The 14,708-nt window shown below is 50.9% G+C and overlaps 1 long non-coding RNA gene across 1 annotated transcript in view; it reads right to left on the bottom strand.

Annotated features, from left to right (window-relative positions):
• The window catches only part of LOC109442785 (heat shock protein 75 kDa, mitochondrial), a 45,175-nt gene that overhangs the window by 12,493 nt on the left and 17,974 nt on the right, over positions 1 to 14,708 (bottom strand). Inside the window, exons 2-12 of the long non-coding RNA XR_012493103.1 lie at positions 13,194 to 13,358; positions 12,230 to 12,312; positions 10,953 to 11,093; positions 8,281 to 8,352; positions 6,622 to 6,781; positions 6,401 to 6,510; positions 5,660 to 5,733; positions 4,598 to 4,753; positions 3,156 to 3,276; positions 2,455 to 2,524; positions 78 to 196 (exon numbers count right to left, since the gene is read on the bottom strand). This is a non-coding gene — a long non-coding RNA (heat shock protein 75 kDa, mitochondrial). The remainder of the gene's footprint in view (positions 1 to 77; positions 197 to 2,454; positions 2,525 to 3,155; positions 3,277 to 4,597; positions 4,754 to 5,659; positions 5,734 to 6,400; positions 6,511 to 6,621; positions 6,782 to 8,280; positions 8,353 to 10,952; positions 11,094 to 12,229; positions 12,313 to 13,193; positions 13,359 to 14,708) is intronic.

Here is a 14,708-nt window from a genome sequence, read left to right as displayed (position 1 = left end):
AAAATTAAGAAATAAAACATGGACACTCATGAGTTACACTGGCAAAGTTCTAATATATTTTTACTATATTAACTTACTGGAATTCCTAGGAGCTGGGGATCTACAGGCTGCCGAAAAGGTAAGGACTCTGGATCCTGTCGATACAGTGCTTCTAGGGTTGGCATAAGAGCCTGGCGCAACTCCTCCGGCTTAAAGACTGCAGTTAGAAAACATCAGGAAACAACACTGTTTACAAGGCACTCAGACCCCCCTTCATGACATATCAGATGGAAGCCCAGGCTACGTCTGAGAGGGTCTGAATCATCTCCTTCCCAGCCTCGAAACTTCCAAGGACTCTCGTTTAGCAGAGTCCACGGACATTCTAAAGCTAAAATTCAGGGTTTTCAAAAACACAGTAACATTGAGATTTTTAAAACTGCATCCATATCATGAGGCCAAATACCACACTGAGAAGTTTGCTTTTCAATGAGAGGGTTTCCAATGGGTAGCAGGCAGCCCATGTGTGGAGTCAGAGCCAATTGGTGAAGGGGTACCCACGTGGCAGGAGGGCAGTGCTGACAGCAGGCTGGTTACATGGAGGGGGGCTGGTCAAAGGTAACACTGGAAGGATACTGAGGCTGAGTTCTCATGGTCAGAGGGAGCACACGCGGAAGGGCCCGACAGGAAGTCTGGGGGTGCTGGGTAGTCCTGGGTGAACTCAGCGGACACAGAAACAGGCGTGGATGGAGGTGCACGCACGCGCTCACACTGCCCTGCTCTGTCCCCTCAGGGGGCCTGGGAGAAGTGACAGTCCAGCAGCGATGGCCTTATGGACCCAGACCGTGGCTTAATACCACTCACCACTCACAGGAAGCCTGGCTCCTTGGAGGAATGAATAATTCCAGGGGTAGGAAATGAAGCAAGCAAAACACAAGTGAGCCTGAAAGACCTTGTGCCAGAAGTGGAGCCCGAAGGGGACACGTCAGCCTGAGGGGGCACCCACTGGCTAAATCGGGGACAGTTCGGCCATCAATCAATCAATCAATCAATTGTGACAGTAACCACTGAATAAAACAGAAAATCACTTCATACAAATTATAGATATTAAAAAATAACACATAAATGGACACACTGAAAATCTGACAAAGCAACACCCTATTCACAGCCACAAAATATCACCCTGCATATGATTGCTGATTACAAGGTGAGGGGTGCATCCACACAGAGAAGGCTGCAGACACCCCCTTAATCAAGTGTCAACGTGCAAATCATAGTCACAGGACACTCAAAGGCAGGCCCCCCTGGCAGGATGTCGTCATTTTGTGCTATTCGGCCCCTAACCACGAGGAAGTGTCAGAAAACCCAAACCAAGCGACAGTCTACAAAGTCACTTAGCCTGACTTTCAAAAGCATCCAGGTCATGAAAGGCAGAAAAAGACTAGCACTCGGCCAGCCTGAGCAGGCTAGAGACAGCGAAAGGCACGTATGACTGGCCTGGCCCCTCTTGCTCCAAACCACATGAAGACACAAGTGATGGTTCGTGAACGGGTCCGAGAGAGAGGTGGTGTTCCACCAGTCATGTCCCTGAGCGGAGGCTGCACTGCAGCAGGGGGACAATGTCCTTGTCGCAAACCCTCCCTAAGATATTTGGGGAAGATGGGGCATCCTGCGCACAACTTCCTCTCAAAGGGTTGAGAGAAAAATGAACACTGTACACATTTCCACCGTGTCTATAAATTTATGATGTTTTCAAACACTTCATTTACGGCTCTTTCCTCATCAAGATGAGTCTCAGACAGACAATCTAGGCCCTAAAAGCCACAAGCAGCAATGAAGTGGCCGGACACACCCTGCCTGGCCTCGGTGTTGGGGACAGAGCGTATGCCTGCGGTCAGAAAATGTGGGGTCAAGTACAGGTTCACTCAGCGATTGGTGGGACCTCTCTGTAACTCAGTTTCCACAGCCATCACATGGGGACCTAGTGGTTCCCACCTCAGAGGACCCCGAGGGCTGTATATGAAGGCTCAGAAAATTTCTGGGTGAGAATAAACACTCGGTAATGGGAACTACTGCTACAATCAAGTGTGGACCACGAGAGCCGCAGCCACCTCAGCCCACAGGGGTCCCAAGAGCGACATCTCCTAGAGGGTCTGGTGCCCGGCCCTTGCCTCCTTCATGCCATCAGTGACCTTCCGAGACCAAGGTCAGACGTTACCCTTGTTCTGTGGCTGTCCTTCACCTTGTCCACCCCAGACAGCATGCCTGGGCTCTCATCTGTGGCCACCCTGGGGTCGGGTGGCAGAGGCTAGCCAAGGGAGGAAACATATCCCAGCACTGGCAATAACGTTCCTCAGTGGGTCAGTCCCCAAGCGCTGTTTATAAAACTGTGCAGCAGAAGCACGTGACGTGCACGCATCCTCCCAGCTCCCTGCAGGGCTCAGCAGGTGCCCACGCCCCTCCCTGCCCGCGGCTTACCTGATCAGAGCGCTCTCCTGGAGCAGCTCCCGGCTGAGATTCAGGGGGATGTCCTCACTGTCTACCACACCTGAGTGAGACACAGGCCGTCAGGACCCGCAGGGCCCTCTGCTTCCCTCCAGGCTTCCACTGTCCCTCGCAGCCCACGTGACATCAAACCACATGAGGGTCAGAGGGAAGGACAGAGGGAAGAGACACAGCGGGACAACACTGCCCCTGCCCCTGCAGGTCCTGACGTCCTAGAACCTACGCAGACAGCCTAGGTCACGGCATGTGATCAGAAGAAAAGCAGGTTAAGGCCATGAGCCTTTGCCAGGGACGCGTCTAAGATGTCAGCATCCGGCTAACACTCTGCAAACCACTTCCTAGATTTTATGTCGTGGGCTTCTTGCACATTTGTGTGCTATGACGAATGAAAAGGTTTACATGCTGAGTTCCTTATTGAACTGTCATCTCACTCAAACGCAAGGCAATTCTTTTATATCTTTAAACACTAGAAGAACTCAATGCAAACATGTCCGTCTGACCCCTCCCCCAAAATCAACCAAGGCCAGTGTCTGGAGGGCTCTGTGACCACCAGCCGGGGTTGCTCCCTGACCCTACACTAATGCAGTCAGGCACCCCAGGCCACCTGCAAGGAGCCGCTCCCATCGGGGCTACAGGCCTTCAGCCCACATGCTGAGCACGGCGTCGCCCAGTACCTCTAATGAAGCGCAGCCATTTGGGCAGGACGTCGGCGGCCTTGGTCTGGATCAGGACTTTGCGGCTGTACAGCGAGACGCTGGAGCCCAGCTCCCGGCTCACATCAAACATGGATGGTTTCTGGAGGCGAGGAAAGGGCAGTGTCAGAACCCACACAGAACCTACCAGGTCACGGGGGAACCCTGAGGAGAACTCTGAGAACCGCCCTTCCCAACGCTGGCCCTGGACTGGGAGTTATGGGGTGGACGTGCGGTGCTCCAGAGGCAGACGGGCCAGGCCAGGAGACCACCCATGTCTGTTGTTTAGAAGCCCAGGGAGGACCCCACACGATGGCTTTCAGGGGGGCCTGCGCGGGCAGCTGCTGCCCTGCCCAATCCACTCCCCCTGAAAAAGGAATACTTGCATGAACAGAACCAAACCTGCTAGGGGTCAGGGGTCGGCCAAGTATAACCCACAGGCCAAATCTGGCTCGTCACCTGGTTTGTGTAACCTAGGATGGCTTTTCCATTGTTAAATGGTTGGAAAAAAGCAAAAGGCCATTTCCTGGTATGTGAAACATAAATTCCTGTCTATAGCATCCTGGACCACGGTCCGCTCGTTGGTTTGGCGAGTCCGTGGTGCTTTCGTGCCACAGCGGCAGAGCTCCAGGGCTGTGTGTGGCCTGCGCAGCCCAAAGCAGCCCGTCTGGCCTCCACAGAAATGCCTGCCGACCCCTGCTCTAAACCATGCTTCTCAACCTGCAGTTTACACCCGTATCACACTGGGATCTTGCTCAAGTGGAAACTGATTCAGGAGGTCCTGGGGGCCCAGATTCTGCCTTCCTAACAAGTTCCGGGAGACACGGGTGCCGCCGGTGTGCGGTACAGTGACGAGGTGGAGAACGGCCCTTTCCAAGGCAGGTCACGGGAGGGGCGCTAAGAGGCTCCAGTCACATGAAGCCAGGAGGCTGGGTCCAGGCCTGAGCAGGTCTCCCTGTTGCAGACTTCGTCAGAGCCTTCAGTGAGCCACCGTGAGGCAGGAAGTCTTGGGGGTGGGGGGAACGGCAGTACGTAGAGCGCACAACTCATCTGAGCACCGCAGAACCCCACCCCACTGCAGGGCTTGGGGACGCGCTTGCTGGAGACAGAGGCTGCTCCAGGGCCCTCCCTGCAGGCACCATGAGCCAGCACCCCATTTACAAAAGCCAGGCCTACACGGCCCAACATCTCTGCTCCCCGCAAAGATGGCCCTGTAAAAACACTCCCTGCCTTAACACTCTGCGCTCACCCACCCAGAGGCACAGGCTTTTCTTTCACTATGATGTTGCCAACTTCAGTTTTGTGATGTTTTGCTAAACTGTCACCATTGTCACCATTCGGGGAAGGTGCCTCTGGTGATGGCAAATGGTCGTGGTGGGGGATGTCCCCAGCTCAGGGAGCAGCCGAGGAGCCCCCGTGCTCACCATGTCTGGCACATAGAAGATGCTGCGGATGTTGAGAGGGGCGTCTGTCTTGTAGTGCAGGGTGTAGCGGGGCTTGTCGTGGGCCTGTGCAATGTAGCGGTAGAACTCCTCGTGCTGCCACTCGCCCACGTCCTTTGGGTCCATCATCCAGACGGCCTGGAATGGAGATCCACGGGGCATGTTATGTTTCAGTCGCAGCCCCCCAACCGCACCTGGAGTTGAGCTGCTGGCCTTGTGGCGCCTGGGTGCTGGTGGGCCAGGGACTGGCCTCCTGGGACAGACTAGGGCGGTGGCCTCAAGCACGAGCCCCTCCCTCTGCCTCCAGTCCCACCAGCTCCAGTGCTGGGGGAAGGGGTAGCCCAGAACGATGGGGGTGGGGGTCACGGAGAGCCACACAAGGGCTCTGAGAATAAGTGCCTCCTCCCAGTGTAGTGTGTCCAAAAGGGCCAACCAGCAGGCAGCATCTGGACGAGCCCACAAGACATCACGAATCTGGAGACCAACGGGCAAAGGGATAAAGAAACAGGGCCCAGCCTTCGATGGACTATCATTCAGCCATACAAAGGAAGGCAGCACTGATACGTGCTACACGTGGCTGCACCTTGAAGGCACTGTGGTACGAGGCCGGACACAAAGGCCACGCTGGTGTGAAATGTCCAGAAGTGGCCAATCCATAGAGACAGGAAGCAGAGACTGGTTGCCAGGGTTGGGGGGAGGGAAACGGGCGTGACAGCTGATGGGGAGTTTCTTTTTGGAGTGAAGAAAATGTTATAGAATTAACTGTGGTGATGTGTGCATGAGTGTGAATACACTAAAGACCACTGACCTGTACACTGTAAAAGGTGAACTGTGGTGTGTGTGTTACAGCTGGTGCATGCGGGTGAGGTGTGGAGGGGGCGGGGCCGTGCCTGCATCACTATCTCACCTCTCCACAAAGAACACCTCGTCCTGGGATTTTGATAGTGTCACCCAGCCCCACCTCTGCCCACGCAGCCCTGGAACGCATCAGCTGGCCTCCATGGCTGCCCGAGCCTGCAGGCCATGGGAGCGGGGGGGTCTCACCTGCAAGGTATTAATGAGCTTTCCATTGAGGTACAAGGGGAAGCTGACGAAGTTACTGTACTTTGTCACCACGTCTGGAAGAAGAAAAACAACGATGACTATAGGGAGCTTCTGGAGACTTGTCAGTGTCATGCCCATGTCACACGTGGGAAGCCAGGGCACAGCAGGGGCACATCCTGCCTGCACGCACTGAGCAAAACTGAACCGGAACCAGACGTCTCAAGGACCAGGCCACCATGAGACCATGTCGCATTCTTAGTGACATACATATGGTTTTATGAACTAACAGTGAATCCTGGAAGGCACTTGGCACCTTCGATAAGCATTTAATAAAACATGGACAGAAAAGACCACCACACAGAAGCACCCGCTCTGGTTCTCGGTGAAGCCTGGGCTCGGGCAGGCCGGTGGGGGTGGCGGGGACGGCGACATTTGACAACAAAGGCAGGTGACGAAAGGACTGTGTGTGACCCCAGGTGAAGAAGACAAAACACTGCCAAAGGGATGAAGAGAGAACAAAGCTGACTTTGTCGACAGTTTAGAGGCTACACCTCAGCTCCTGGTTCCACACGAGCCAGGAGGGATTCTGTCCCTGTTGGGCCTGGGCGGCCACCCCGGGAAGCTCCCCCGGGTCCCCCAGCTCTGTCCCTGGGTCCCCAACACACTCCCAACCTTATGGAATCTCCTAAAACATGCCAGCAGGAGGTGTCTGGCTGAGCTGGTGCCACGGGCCACACTCACCTCGAACCCGGGCCTCGCTGGCGAACTCTCTGCAGTCTGACTTGAGGTGCATGATGATTTTGGTTCCAGTTCGAACTCCTGAGGCTTCCGCGATTTCAAACGCCCCGGAGCTACGACACACGGGAGAGGGAAAGTGGGCTGCACACATCACTGGTGACAGATCCTATACGGCCCTGGGCAGGGTCACGCACCATGTGTGTGACATGGGGGTTCACACTTACCCATCTGAAAGCCACTGGTAACCAGGGCTGCCCGGGCCGGCCGAGCGGGAATAGACCTCGACTCTGTCAGCCACCATGAAAGCCGAGTAGAAACCCACTCCAAACTGGCCAATGATCTTGCTGCTGGCCTCCGCCTGGTTCTGCGAGCGTCCAGAAAGGCCTGCAGGGCAAAGGCTGGTCACATGGAGGGCGTCCCTTCCCCAGAGAGAACTGCCATTTGTGACTCCCTGTGTGTGTTCCTCTAGCACAGGCTAAGATCGCATTTAATCCCCAACCGCACTACTTTCCCACCCCGTTTTCCGCACAGAACAACGGCACAGAGCGGTAAGGTGACTTGCCAAAGACCCCAGCTGGGCAGCGGGGGACCTGGGTCTGTATGTGAATCACAGGCTCGTAACCCTGCCTGTGAGCTGTGGGCTTGCGGGTCAAACACCGCGGTGTGAGGAGGCGGCAGTGTGAGTCCCCGGGTGGCGGCTTCTCCGCTGGGATGGCCCCTGAAGCTCAATTCGTGAAGGGAGGAGACACCTAAATGTGTCTTTCGGGCGTTGCCTAGACTGTGAGCGCCGTAGGAGTGGTACACACCAAGCACACGCTTTGCAGAGTATCACACGGCACTTAGGTATTACAACTCATGCTAGCAAAGGTCCTAAGACAAAAGGTCAAGTAAAATGAACCCATTCGTTGCTATGAACACTGTCCGACGGGATGTTCCGCGACGATGGAAATGTCCTGTACGGTCCAATACGGTAGCTGCTGAGCTCATTTAGCTGCCGAGCACTTGAACCACATGTGGCCAGTGCTACTGCGGAATTAAATTTTAAATTGTATTTAACTTTAATTAATTTCAATTCGAACAGCCACATGTAGCCAGTGGCTACTGTATGAGACAGCACAGACTTTCCTTGATAAAAACATAACAAAAAACGTAATGGGAAGAAAAAGCAAGTTTCTAAAAGTAGAAAATTCTGGGAATCGCTTTGGACCAACAATTAAGTGATTTTCAAGCACTTGGTATAAACTGCCATTTTAGGCACCAGGTGGGCCCACAGAAACAAACAAAAAGCATTTATTTGGTCACCAAGCAGAGGCACGAAGGCAGTTGAGGGCCACCGGCCTTAGTCTCGGGCTGGCACAGGCGCTGTGGACACCCTGACCACCACTTGCCTCCCTTGTGAGGCTTCCAGTCCCACCAGCAACCACCCCCCAAAGGCTGCTGCCTCCACGGAGGAGTTCTGAAGAACCATGGGGCAAACTGTGTTGTCCAAGGGGAAGAAGGACATTATTTCTGCTGCCCCTTTGTGCCTCAAGCCTATGCAGCGCAAACAAGCGCTGAGAAATGACTTGGAGAAAAGCACCAGGAGGCAGAAGGACATGTTCCAGACTCAGAAGGACGGACTTTGAACCTAGGCTCGGCCATTTTCCCGCACTGGGCAAAGCACTTATTTAGCCTTTCAATCTATAAAGTCACAGAAACTTCCTCAGAGGTCCCCGTGACGGCACAGTGAAATCATGTCACACGGTGTTCCCAGAGCGCCAACACAGAGCTCGCACCTGAGAACATTCCTACTGAAGGTGACGTCCAGAGTGCCGGGACCCACCACCCTCTCCAATGGGAGCTGCTTTTCCAGGAGAGGGAGAGAGGGGAAGTGGGGGGCTTACCTTTGACCCCGACCTGGCGATTGTTCCCAGGTTGGACACCAACTCTTCCTGTGTCATCCCGATGCCAGTGTCCTGAGGAGAAAGACACACTAAGCGCCAAAGCACCAGCACCTAGGGAGGTGGCACGAGGTGTATGGACAGCAAGTGGCATTAATTATATTTGCCAGGCAGGGCCCAGCAAGTAATACCATGTGGTTGTCAGAAAAGACTTATTCTGCTCACATCAGCCAGGCCTCACTGGAGAAAACCTCACTAGAGGATAGACATATAAACCAAAGAGACAAAACTGATCGAGAAACAAAGCTGCACAGACAGTGCCACTTGACGTTTGACAAAGGTTCCAAGATAATTCGATGGAGATAGGAAAAATAAACGTGCTGAAACACTGGCTAGCCACATGCAAAAAAACAAATCTCAACCTGACCTTACACACAAATGAATCACAGACCCAAATGGAAGAGTTAAGACTATAACATTTCTAGAGGAAAATACAGGAGAAAATCTTTATCACTTTGGAAAAAGAAGATATTTGTTAGGTCACTAAAAGCATGAAGCATTAAAGAAAAAAGTGATAAACTAGACTTTATAAAAATAAAAAACTTTTGCTTTTCAAAAGCTACCGCTAATAAAATAAAAAGGCAAGAAAATATTTGCAAAATGTATTTCTGATGTAGGACTACCATCTCCATAAACAACTCTTACAACTCAGTAAAGATGAGCAACCTGATTAAAAATGAGCAGAAGAATCTGAATAGACATTTCAAAGAAGATATACAAATGGCAAATAAATACATGAAAAGGTGGTCAATAGCATTAATGTTAGAGAAATGCAAATTGAAACCACAAAGAGATACCCTCTAGAACAGCTAAAATTAAAAGGACCGGCAATAACAGGTGCTGGCCTGATGTGGAACAACTGGACGTCTCATACACGGCCAGCAGGAATACAAAATGGGACACCCACTTTGGATAAATTTGGCAGTTTTTTATAAAGTTAAAGACTCACCTTAGAACCCAGCAATCCCACTCCTAATTTACCCAAGAGAAATGAAAACATAAGTCCACACGAAGACTTCAACGCAAACGTTCACAGCAGCTGTATTCCTAACATCCCCCAACTGGAAACAACCCAAATACTGCTCCATCCAGTGGAATACTGCTCCATGACAGAAAGGAACAAACGACTGATACATGCAACAGTGTGGACTTACCTAAAAGCATTACACTAAGTGAAAGAAATCAGACAGAAAAGACTACCTACTGTGTGATTCTGTTTCTATGAAACCCTAAAAAATACAAAATCCTAGCGACAGAAAGCAGATCAGCATTTGCTGGGAGTAGAGAAGGGGGGTTGATGACACCATGATCGTCTGAGTGGTTACAGGAAAGTGTACACTGGTCAACAGTCACTGAATTGTACACTTAAACTTGGAGAATTTTACTGTATGTAAAATATACCTCAATAAAGTTTATAAAACAACAACAAAGAAAGGCACACATATACACAGACCAGAGAATTAGTGCACAAGCGAGCACAAGAGACACCCTGAGCAGTTAAACCAGTGGACTTGGTGGAGGCAGGAAGCCTGAACGAAAAATACCCACTCAGAACCCCACTGAGGCAAACCCTGCCACCCCCACAGAGAAGCACACCCACACTTCTACCCATGACCCTGGGAACACAGGCCCTGAAGCAGCTGTCTCGGGAACATAATGTCCCCCTCCAGCCACTGTGATGAATGGAGCCCCTTAGCCTTTCTAACTTTCTGACCAGAACATTTTCTACAGGTCACAACAGCAAGCAACAGTATTGCTTTGTCTAAGCAAAACTGTTCATCTGAACAGCAGGCTGAGAGTAAAAAGGTACCACAGATATTTAGTCACAGGGAAATATGCATTTCAAGGAGAAAGTACAGTGAAAAATATGAAGAGTACCTTAAAAAATTATAGTTTAAAATCGTTTAGATATATAAATAAATGCATCAACACCAAAAACAGATGAACAGATGCTAAAATGTTAACAGTAGTTATCTTAGAGGGATGTGGTGATTTTAAATTTTCTTTTCTACTTATTTGTATTTTCCAAATTTTCTATATTGACCAAGTATTTTCATAGTATATTAAAACAAAAGTTATTAATTTTTTAATTGGGGAATATTGGGGAACAGTGTGTTTCTCTAGGGCCCATCAGCTCCAAGTCGCTGTCTTTTAATCTAGTTGTGGAGGGTGCAGCTCAGCTCCAAGTCCAGTGCTGTTTACATCTTTAGTTGCAGAGGGCGCAGCCCACCATCCCATTGGGAATTGAACCGGCACCCTTGTTGTTGAGAGCTCGCGCTCTAACCAACTGAGCCATCCAGCTGACCCTCTGGAAGCTCAGCGGCAGCTCACTGGCCCATGTGGGAATCAAACCAGTAACCCTGTTGTTCAGAGCTCAAGCTCTAACCAACTGAGCAACCCGGACACCCCTAAAACAAGAGTTATTGTAACAGTAAAGAAGGTCAGCACATCATTTGGGGCCTAGAGACGTAACAAAACGGCAGTTCCATCTCCTCTGTCCCAGCGTGTGGAGAGGGCTGCTGCCCATGGGCCCTGCCTGGTCACCTCTGTGACTAGTGCTGACACCAGAACGAGAGGCAGGGATGCGTGCTGCCTGAGGACACAGGAGGCGGTACCTGGATCGTGATGGTGCCTTTCTCAGCATCGGTCTGCAAGTGAATCTCCATTTCTGGCAGCGTTTGGCCTTCAGACACCAGCTTGTGACGCAGTTTTTCCAAGGCGTCACTGGCATTGGAAATCAGCTCCCGTATAAACACCTACATAAATGGAAATAAGATGCTAACACTGCAGGATCTGTTTGGTTAACAGCATTTGCAGCAACTGCTAAAAGTCAGGGAGAATTTTTAACCGTAAAGACTTTCCACTCTACTGAAAGGCAGTTTCTCCAGGGCAGGTCAGGGAATGGTTCAAGGCGATCACTTCTCCCTGGCACGCTTTGTGTAGCAAACGCTGACTCTATTGTTCCCTCCCGAAAAATCAAGCCTGAAGTTAGGTGTCAATCTGTTCAGTAAACTCAAACTTTAAAAAGAACACTGTGAGAAACTTCTTCTTTCCCAACTCTTACAAAATATTTCCCAAACGTCTCTTTCTCCTACTCCATGAAAAAGGACTCTCTGGCTTCCTTTAGTCTGTGGGACCATCAAAAACCAGACCTACCCTGTTCAGGAGGAAAAAAGGCCACGGGCGCATTTACCTGCCAGTGTCTGAAAAGCACCTTTACCTCAAACAGGCCTTCCACCTACAGTGAGACCAGCACACAGGTAAGAGAGGGGAGGAAGTGGGCTGATCTGACCCCAAGGGAACAAGAGCTGGCTGTCAGAGGGATACGTGAATATAGTAATATTAAATGGAACCTGGAAATACTTCCTGAAAAGTCCCTTTTAACTTTGGAATTTGGTGCTTGCATTCTAGCAATAATGAGCACAGAAACATCGATGGCTCATTTGTTCTCTGCTTTTTCCACAGCCTTCACCCCCAGATGAGTTTTCATCTCCTCCAAGAGGACCGTGGTAGCCCCTCCCTGCTCTGCTCCCGAGGGCATAGGGATCTTCCTCTTCCAGCGTGATACCCACTAGACTATGGGTGGTTATGCCCCCATAGAAAGGAACCTCAAAAGGGTCCCTGCACCAGTGTCTGGGGACTTTAAAATTACCAGTAAAATTCATGAATTCCCAGCGTCAATCTGGCTCAAAGAATCATCTGGATATATTTATGTAGGAAACCCAAATAGATTTTGGTGAAAATACTCCTGCTGGTAGCTAAACTCAGGACCTGCCCAAATGCAATGCATTTTCACAGCTAACATACTATCTGGCGTTCCCCCAGAACAGTATCAACACAGTTTTGCCAAAAGAAACCTTGCTAGTGCTGGAGTGATTAATAGGTACCGCACCTCTTTCTCTGAGTACAAGGAACGGGCAACAATGTCCAGAAGCTTCTTTGTCTCTGCCTGGAACTCATGTTTGGAAACGGAACCTAGTAATGAATCACAGACACAACCAATAAATTTCTATTTTCGTGCACGACTACATTAGGTAACATTCAAAAAAAGCTTACGGTAATGAGTTTTAAACATTTTTCAAAGGAGTGAACAAAAAAGAAAGAAACCAACTCTCTGGGGCTCTCAGGCAGGAGGTTTAGGAGCAAAACAAACCCAGTGGTTCCCCTCTCTCTCCACAGAGAGGGGTGAAGGGGGAGCACAGCTCTCACCCGCCTCTGGCCAACGAGGCCGCATGCCTGGGTTCTGGGATCCTCACGGGACTGCGGAGGCCGGCACTTCCCAAAGTGTCCAGTCCTGAGAATCAAGCTGGTTCCATAAGCCAGCAGCTAGATTCTATCCTTAGAACAGTGGTTTCTAAATTGATTACTTAGAAAGCAAAACAAGAAAACTTCACTCTCTACTTAACCTAAAACTCACAGAATCTACCGTCGTCTCATTTGAAAGCCAGAACTGTACCCACTTTGGGACTGGCTCGAGACTGCTTCTCGCTACTTCTTAGGACTGAAAGGACAACTATAGCGTGCGCTCCCGCGTTGGCAGGGCCAATGCTGAGTTTCCGTCCTCTTCCATGATTATTAGCAGATGTGCTATGAATCACCACTTAGAAGGTGGCCCGCCGCGAACTCACTGGTGACCAGCAGAGGGGGCAAGACACACCAGGCTGGAAGTCAGAAGTTCCTTGGGAAGACGGAAGCGCAGGATACGTTCATTGTTTTGGGGAACCCTCCCTCCAGCCGAGACCTTCCTGCGTCTGAAGTGAGCGGATGGCTCCATCAATCATTGCTTCTACCTCAAAAACCTGCCCTGGAGAGGCAGCCACAGCTAAGCCTTCCCAGACGGCAGCGCGGCCACGCACCCTGCACGGTCTCCGTGCTGCTGATGATGGAGTGAAGGGACCCCTCCTCGGGGTTCTCAGCAGCCTGTGAGCTGAATGGCCGGCCAACGAGGAAGCTCGAAGCCAGGTTTCGCCTGGGGCTTCTGCACTGGACTGGGGCCCTCCAAGGACATAGAGCTGGCTTTCCTGAAAAGACAAACATGCACAAAGGAGAGTTACCAGGAAAAGGATACCACATTTGTTCGTTCACAGACATATTGTGTAACATCCTCACATATGTCCAATACTAAGAAAGTACCAGAACTCAGGCAAAGCAGCCAGGGCCACCTGATGCCACTTCCCACGGTGAGATCTCGTATAAACTCCCCCAAAACTCAAACATCCCTCACCCCTCAATGCCCACTGTCACCACAGGAGCCTGAATAACGACAGCCCAGCCTAACTTACTGTGTAACTGCCATGAAAAAAAAAAAGGAGAAAAAAATATGCCCCTAAAAGGGATCCAAATTTTAAAATATTAATATTCTGTCTCATCATCTTCTAAAGAATCTTTGTTGATTCTTTTTTTTCCTTTTTCTGTCCCAAACTCAGTTTTTAAAAACTGGTGTAAAAACCAAAACTAGCAAGTGATCTCTTCTCCCCGTAACCAGGAAGGGGAGTCACAGTCTCTCACGTTTGTTTTCTGTTACCTGCTCAGCAGAGAGGACCCAGGAACCATTGCGAGGGAAGGCAGGAAACCTGTCCATTTGACACTGCTGCCCGCAGCCTGGCTGACAGACACATCCTCTGCCTTCACGTGCTACAAACACATGCAGGACCGACCCTGCACCCGGCAGGAACCAACTTTCCTAGCAGCCCCTCGGGACAGTGGCACGCACCAACTCCAGACCGACCGCCAGCCTGGGGACCGGCCTCCGTGAGTACGTGCTTCACGCCCGATGCTTTCAAGGGTACAGGTCAGACATGCAAGCCCCTCCGCGGGCGAGTCTAGACGTCACTGAACTGTGCTTGTCTGGTGTGGAGTACACATGCGGACCAGACAGAAAGGAGTGATTCCGGATGCCCAGAAATACCCTGATGCCTTTAAAACGCAACAGAGTGACTTCTACAGGCCCACGAGGTGTAAAAACTTGCCTTTTCGGTAAGCGTATCCTGTATTTATAAATAACATGATGTTAGCCTTTATCTCTAGGCAGAATACCTTAAAAACATCTATCCCAACTCAGAAAACACTCAATGTCCAAACAGTCTAAAGACCTAATTCTCTGCCTAACTGCAGTGTTCACTTTATCCATACAGCTGAAAACCAAGAAACAAAACCAGGGTGTTTCTTCCGGTATTTAGAGGGTTGGGCGAACAGCACCAGGCCAGGGGTGCTGACGCCCCTGTGCTCCCAGCCGGCCCCCTGGCACAAGGAGACCATATGCGAGCTCCCACGTGGCCTTCCCACCGGGGACAGCGCTCAGACACATCTGGAGACACACGCAGGCTCTCCGCCAAAGGTGGGGGTCCCTGGGCGTTAAAGCACGTTAGCGA

Source organism: Rhinolophus sinicus, linkage group LG18 (genome assembly GCF_036562045.2).
Source record: "Rhinolophus sinicus isolate RSC01 linkage group LG18, ASM3656204v1, whole genome shotgun sequence".
Taxonomy (NCBI): domain Eukaryota; kingdom Metazoa; phylum Chordata; class Mammalia; order Chiroptera; family Rhinolophidae; genus Rhinolophus; species Rhinolophus sinicus.
This window is presented reverse-complemented; position numbering and strand designations above follow the sequence as displayed.